We start from the raw sequence: 7,770 nt of genomic DNA, 5'->3' as shown, positions 1-7,770 counted from the left end.
ACAGATGAAATTCTTTTATGTTTTAGATAATGAATGGTAAAATAAATTAGCAGTAAAAAATTAAATTCTTTCACACAAAAATAATAACTAAAAAATTTATTATTTGATTTTTTTTAATCTATAGAGACCTTGATCTTCTTAGCCGACAGGATCTTTTGTCCTTTGTGTCCCTCTTATAAAAGTAGTTTGATTTTATAAACCTTTTGTGCCATAATCTATAATGACATGACAAAGACGACGTAGTTTTTTAAAATATTTATATTTCTGTAATGATATTACAAACAAAAGCATTAGTTGTTAAATAAATAATGGGTCATCCAAAGTGTTTAGTCCAAAAGGTAAACTTACCAAGGACCTATGGACTTTTCAATTTTTTTTTTCAGTAAGATCTTTTTTTAATATTTTGGACAGTATACTCTTTGTTATTATCACTTACTCTTTGTTGTAGGCCCGACAACCATATATTTTCTTAAACAAGAGTGTTAGGACCTTAGAGATGATCTACCTACCTTGCTCTTACTCGCCAGGTAAACAAGATTGAGACTTTTATATCGGTAGATTGACCATCTCCAGCAAAAACAAATAGAGAGAGCGACATGAAAATTGATGGGTTAAGACATCAATCTTATCTTTTCTATATTTTTCTTAAAAAAAGGTCTTATGTCAATACAATATGTTAATGGAAATGTTGAGTTTTTTCTTTATAAAATATATTACTTTGCTAAATAATAAATAACATAACGTGTTTTGCTAGGTTAATCTCCTTATCCTCCTCACCCAACTCCTTCCACACCAAAAAATAAAAAGTCTTAAATATGATTAATAGTTTGTTTATAATTATGTCAATGTTTGTGTGTAAAAATATATATTACATTAATGTTAAGAAAATATATGTGCATACTAAAGCGATGGACATAAAGAAAGCGATGGAAATGGTGTTTAGCATATGTTAATATCACAAGTGTGAGGAGTATATGAAGTTAGTCTTATATCGAAGAACACAACAAATAGTAAGGAGTTTATAAGATGAAAGACCCATTAACTTGACACTTTAAGGTTTTGACTTAAGTGTGGTGTCTTCTCATCTTATGTTCTCTCATTTGGTTTTTGCGTGAAGTCTCTCCGGTGGTCGAGAACTCTCTATGATGATCTAACAAGTGGTATCAGAGCCATCCATGATTGGATTATTGAGAAATAATTAATTTTGTCTTAATTAATACTTAATTGTAAGATGAGAAATCTATTAACTTGACATCTTAAAGTTTTGAGTTAGATGTGATATCTTTTCATCTTAAGTTCTCTCATTTGGTTTTTCTCTTAAGTTTCATCGATAGTCGAAAATTCCCCATAATGACCTAACAAGTGGTATCAGAGCCATCTATGATTGGATTATTGAAAAAGAATTAATTTTGTCTCAATTAATGCTTAATTGTGGATTTGAGTTTATGGATTCATCTCTCTAACAATTATTCTTACGTATTTAATTAATTAAATTAGACTATAAAATCTTAACTTTAACTAAAATTTACTCACCAAATATGTCTTAGCATTGAAACTAAATAAATTTTTTAATCAAAATTCAAAGACAAAACACTGAATGTGTAGAAAAATAAAGAGAGCAAAAGACAATGACAAATGAGTGAAAAGAATGTAATATTCTTCTTGTATTGCAAATGAGAATGGTAGCTATATATATACAATTGGGGCTGAAATTATAGTTCATTATTGAATGGTGAAACTTGGGTAATTCTATGATTGGCAACATCTTTTCTGTACAGCAAGATAAAAAAGATGTTTCTAGAATTATGATGGTACAGTTCCTGATAAAGATGGAATTGTGTTGCTGAGTTGTAGGTTAGTTTTGGGTAATTCTTTCTTTTTGGCTTGTACTGGCTTTGTGGTGTGGTTTGTTAAAAACAAATTAGAGATGTGTCTATCTTTATACACTAAATGTGATATTTAACACAGTCTCCCTTCTAGTGTTTTGAGTACTTGGAAAAGAAACAATTGAATCTTTGTTTATTTATATTATTTCTTTTGAGATATACCATATGTAGTTTCTTTATCTTGTTACTTTTGAAATTTGTATACTTAAAGGATACTTGTCAAGTAAGTATTTTCAGTTTTTTTTTTTACCTTTTTTCTTATTGCACATATTGAAGACTTTTTGATAGTTGTATAGAACTTCCTTTAGATCGATCTATACCCACATAAATTACATACACATAAATTCATTTAGTGTGGCTTTTCAAATATTCTCAACAAAATTCTGTCAAACAATAATTTTATCTTTAGATCAATTCATTGTTCACATAAAAACTTGAGAATTATACCTATTTATTATCGTATATATTTTCTATTAATTGGTCAAATACCAACCTTCCTTTAGGTCGGTTAGTGGTTGGATAATTAAATAGAAAATAAATATAAGGTTCAATGATTATTATTTGGCCAAACAATAAACTTCCTTTGTGCCGATAGTTGTCCACATAGATAATAAGTATTGACTCATTCTTAAGCACCCAATTATACAGTCACCATAAATATGTGCATGTAATTCGGCCAAATATATACCTTTGAACTGACCAATATTCGCATGAATTACATATCACCATATTTCTAATGTTTCAAAATAAATCAGTTTTCACTAAAGAGACTACTTTGTAAGTCTAATATTCAACCAATTTATTATAAAACTAAAATTTATAAAATAAATGGGTATTATATTGTTACTAATTTTCTTATGTAGCAAATCTAAAATGCTCACACAACACAAAAAAAATAAAAAATAAAATAGTAAACCATAATATATAATAACCACATAATATTGTGAGTCCTTATTAATCAATTGTTAATTTCTTTGTTTAACAAAAAATTAAATCAATGACAAAAAAACCTCAAATAACAAAGAAAACAATAATTCTCAAAATATATAACAAAATTAATCATAATAACCCTTTACCAATATGGAGTCTTGCTATGATTAGATTCCTTTGGTTATTCACTTTATAACATTTATTTAAACCTAAAATAGAACACCTAAATTAGGAATCCTCATTGTCGAGCCACTAATTCTCATCGCTTCAGATCATTTATGTTTATTCATAAAAAAAATATATATATAACATATACTTATTTTTATTGAATACTAAAAGAACATCATCACACAAATATAAGTACAAAAACATTGCTGATGAAATTTATATATCATATATTATGAATGGCTTATCATAATTAGAAGAATAAAAGAACACAAAAAAGAATTAAAAGATTACAAATAAAACTTAGATGTAAATAGAACACATTAATTGAATTTTTATTCTTGATGGAATTACTTATCATTCTCAGTATATAATGATGATAGATTTGGATTATATTTCTTTTAAAAAAAAGATAAGACTTTATAATCTAAACCAATTAATCAAAGATGTGAGACTAATTGTTAGAGAGATGAACACATAAATTTAAATATAAAATTAAGTATTAATTTAGATAGAATTAATTATTTTTCAATAATCTAATCATGGATGTCTCTGATACCACGTTAGAAATGATAAGATCCCTCAACTCAAGACCATCCATGTTAAATCAATAAGAAATATAGTTGACAATGCAAAAGCATACATGAATTCGTGAGTATAATTGAGAGTGTTTGTTTATTTGATCTTCCTCAACCAAAGCTTTATGTATTCTTGATAGGACTGAATCAAAACTCCTTTAATGGAAAAAAGAGCTACGGAAGCTTTGATGTGATGGGAGACCAAAATCTTAAAGTTACTATTTATATTTGAATGTAGCAGCCATTAAACCCTAAAGTTTAAATAAAATAGTATATCTTATTTTATTATTATTTAATTTCAAATCAAAATTAATAATAATTTATTCGATTTACCATTATGATAATAAATGAAATTATCATTGTATAAGTTATTTAATGTGACATAGCTTAATTGGTAATTATAATTGATATATGTATTGCTCTTAAATAGGTAAAAAAATTAACAATTTTTTAATAGCATAGATTCTCTTAACTTAAAAGTTGAAAGTATTTTCATAAGTAAAACCCATGCATCTAAAGTTAACCATTGTTATATAGTGTGGTGTAGTTTTTTTTTAACGATAAATAAATAAACAACATAACGGCACAGGTTAGCTGGAGGATAATGCTGAGTTTGGTATTTTAAATCATAGGAATTGTTTATTGTGATATCGACACATCTCCGCTTTATGTGTAATAAAAAACAACAATGATATTCTTGACGATTTATCCCTCATCATCTATACATTGTGCTAATACCTATTATTATGTCTTCATCGTATTATGGGCCAATGAATCAACAAGAATAGCAACATCAGCTTCTCAATATCTCATCTAAATATCTAATACAATCCACATTTATATTTTGTTTTTGGTATCCCACATTATACATTTATATTAATTCTTAACCTTATTATTTTTATGACTTTAATAATGGAAGGCAAAGATCTCTTCTTAATTTTATCAAATTCTTTAATTTATTTACTTAATTTGTTACATGAGATTCCACAAAAAATTGTACAACTGTGACAAACCGTATTCACGTCTTAACTTTGAAGTTTCAATTATGATAGTTCTTTTTCAGATATAAAGCTATTGACGACAAAATCATAATTAAAGACTTTTGTGTTTTGTAACATTTTTATAACTTTTTAGAGATTTTATCTGACTTTTTGGGGTAGCTAATTATTTTACCAGAAGTTATCATAAAAATATAATGGTATATTATATACTATATTATGATATTTGATATGTATCACATATTATCAGTGACTTGTCATAATCAGAAGAACAAAGAAACCCAAATAAAACTTAGACGCAAACGAACACATTAATTGAATTTTTATTTTTTTATAGAATTACATATAATTCCCACTATATAAAGATAACAAATTCGGATTTCATTATTCTTAGAAAAGATAAGACTTTATAGTCTATATCAATTTTCAATAACGTAAGACTAATTATTAGAGAGATGAACCCATAAAATTAAATCAAAAAATAAGCATTAATTAAGACAGAACTAATTATTTTTCAATAATCTAATAATGAATGGCGGCTCTGATACCACTTGTTGGAAATTATAGGATTCCTCAACTACAAGACCATCCATGTTAAATCATTAAGAAATATAGCTGAGAGCTCAAAAACATACATGAATTTATGAGTATAATTGAGAGTTTATTTCTTTGATCTTCTTTAACCAGAACTTTCTGTATTTCTGATAAGACTGAATCACAACTCCTCTAATAAGAAAAGAGCTACGGAGGCAACTTTAATGTATTGGGACTAAAACCTTGAAGTCACTATTTATATGAGTGTAGCACCCATTAAATTCTAAAGTCTAAATAAAATAGCATCTCTAGTTTTATTATCATTTAATTCAAAATCAAAAGTAATAATAATTTATTCAACTCAATATTTATGATAATAAATGATATTATCATTATATAAGTTATTTAATGTGACATAGCTTAATTTGTAATTATAACTGATATATGTATTGCTTATAAATAGGTCAAAAAATTAACAATTTCTTAATAGCATATACTTTCTCAACTTGAAAGTTGGAAGTATTTTCATAAGTGAAACCAATGTATCAAAGGTATACTATTGTTATGTAGTGTAGTGTAGTTTTTTAACTCTAAATAAATAAATAACATAATAGTACAAGTTAGCTGGAGGATAACGCTGAGTTTGATATTTCAAAGCATAGGGACTATTTATGGTGATATCAGCACATCTCCGCTTTATGTGTAATAAAAAACAACGGTGATATTTTTGGTAACTTAATCCTTATTATCTATACATTGTGCTGATACCTATGCTTAACTATGTCTTCATCATACTATGAGCCAATGAGTCAACAAGAATAGCAATGATAGCTTCTCAATATCTCATCTAAATATATAATCTAATTCATTTCTATCTTCTGTGTTTGGTTTTTCACATTATACACTTATTATTAATTCTTAACCTTATTGTTTTTATTACTTTAATAATGGAGGACAAAAATTTCTTCTTGATTTTATCAAATTCTTTAATTAATTTACTTAATATATTATATAGTACTCTACGAAAAATTATACAAGTGTGACAAACTGTAATCACGTCCTAACCTTCCTTTTTAGAGGTATCATATAATTTTTTAGGGTGGCTAATTATTTTATCAGAATTTGTCATATAAAAATTATAATGGTATGATATATACTATATTATGATATTTGATATATATTACATATTATCGGTGTCTTGTCATAATTAGAAGAACAAAAGAACACACAAAAAAAAATTAAAGGATTACAATAAAACTTAAACGCAAACGAACACATTAATTAAATTCTTATTCTTGATGGAATTACATATCATTCCCAATATATAATGATGATATACTCGGATTACATTTTTTTTAAAAAAAGATAAGACTTTATAGTCTAAATCAATTAATCAAAGACGTAAAACTATAGGTTAGATACATGAACTCATAAACTTAAATCCTAAATTAAGCATTAATTAAGACAGAACTTATTATTTCTCAATAATCTAATCATGGATGGCGGCTCTGATACCACTTGTTGAAAATTATAGGATTCCTAAACCACAAGACCATCCATGTTAAATCATTAAAAAAATATAGCTGAGAGCGCAGAAGCGTACATGAATTCATGAGTATAATTGAGAGAATTTTTTTTATCTTCCTTAACTAGAACCTTCTGTATTCCTGATAAGGCTGAATCATAATTCCTCTAATAGAAAAAGAGCTACGGTGGCAACTTTGACGTATTGAGACTAAAACCTTGAAGTCACTATTTATATTTGAATGTATCACCTACTAAACCCTAAAGTCCAAATAAAATAGTATCTCTAGTTTTATTATCATTTAATTACAAATCAAAATTAATAATGATTTATTCAACTCGATATTTATGACAATAAATGATATTATCATTGTATAAGTTATTTAATGTAACATGGCTTAATTTGTAATTATAATTGATATAAGTATTGCTCATAAATAGGTCAGAAAATTAATAATTTCTTAACAGTATAGATTCTCTCAACTTGAAAGTTGGAAGTGTTTTCATAAGTGAAACCGTTGCATCAAAAGTATACTATTGGTATGTAGTGTAGTGTAGTTTTTTTTAACTATAAATAAATAAACAACGTAAGGGTACAGGTAAGATGGAGGACAATGCTGAGTTTGATATTTTAAAGTATAGGGATTGTTTATGTTGATATCGGCACATCTCTGTTTTTTGTGTAATAAAAAACAACGATAATATTCTCGGCGACTTAATCCTCATTATTTATACATTGTGCTGAAACCTATGCTTAAATATGTTTTCATTGTAATATTGGCCAACGAGTCAAGAAGAATAAGAACGACAACTTTTCAATATCTCATCTAAATATATAATCTAATTCATCTCCATCGTTTGTGTTTGATGTCCCACATTATACACTTATTATTAACTTTTAACCTTGTTATTTTTATTACTTTAATAACGGAGGACAAAGATTTTTTTTATTTTATCAAATTTTTTAATTTATTATATAAGACTCCACAAAAAATTGTACAAGTAAAACCTATGCTGTTTTCATTGTAATATTGGCCAACGAGTCAAGAAGAATAAGAACGACAACTTTTCAATATCTCATCTAAATATATAATCTAATTCATCTCCATCGTTTGTGTTTGATGTCCCACATTATACACTTATTACTTATTATTA

The sequence above is a fragment of the Arachis ipaensis genome, chromosome B10 (assembly GCF_000816755.2).
Source record: "Arachis ipaensis cultivar K30076 chromosome B10, Araip1.1, whole genome shotgun sequence".
NCBI lineage: Eukaryota > Viridiplantae > Streptophyta > Magnoliopsida > Fabales > Fabaceae > Arachis > Arachis ipaensis.
Note: the sequence above shows the minus strand (reverse complement) of the source record.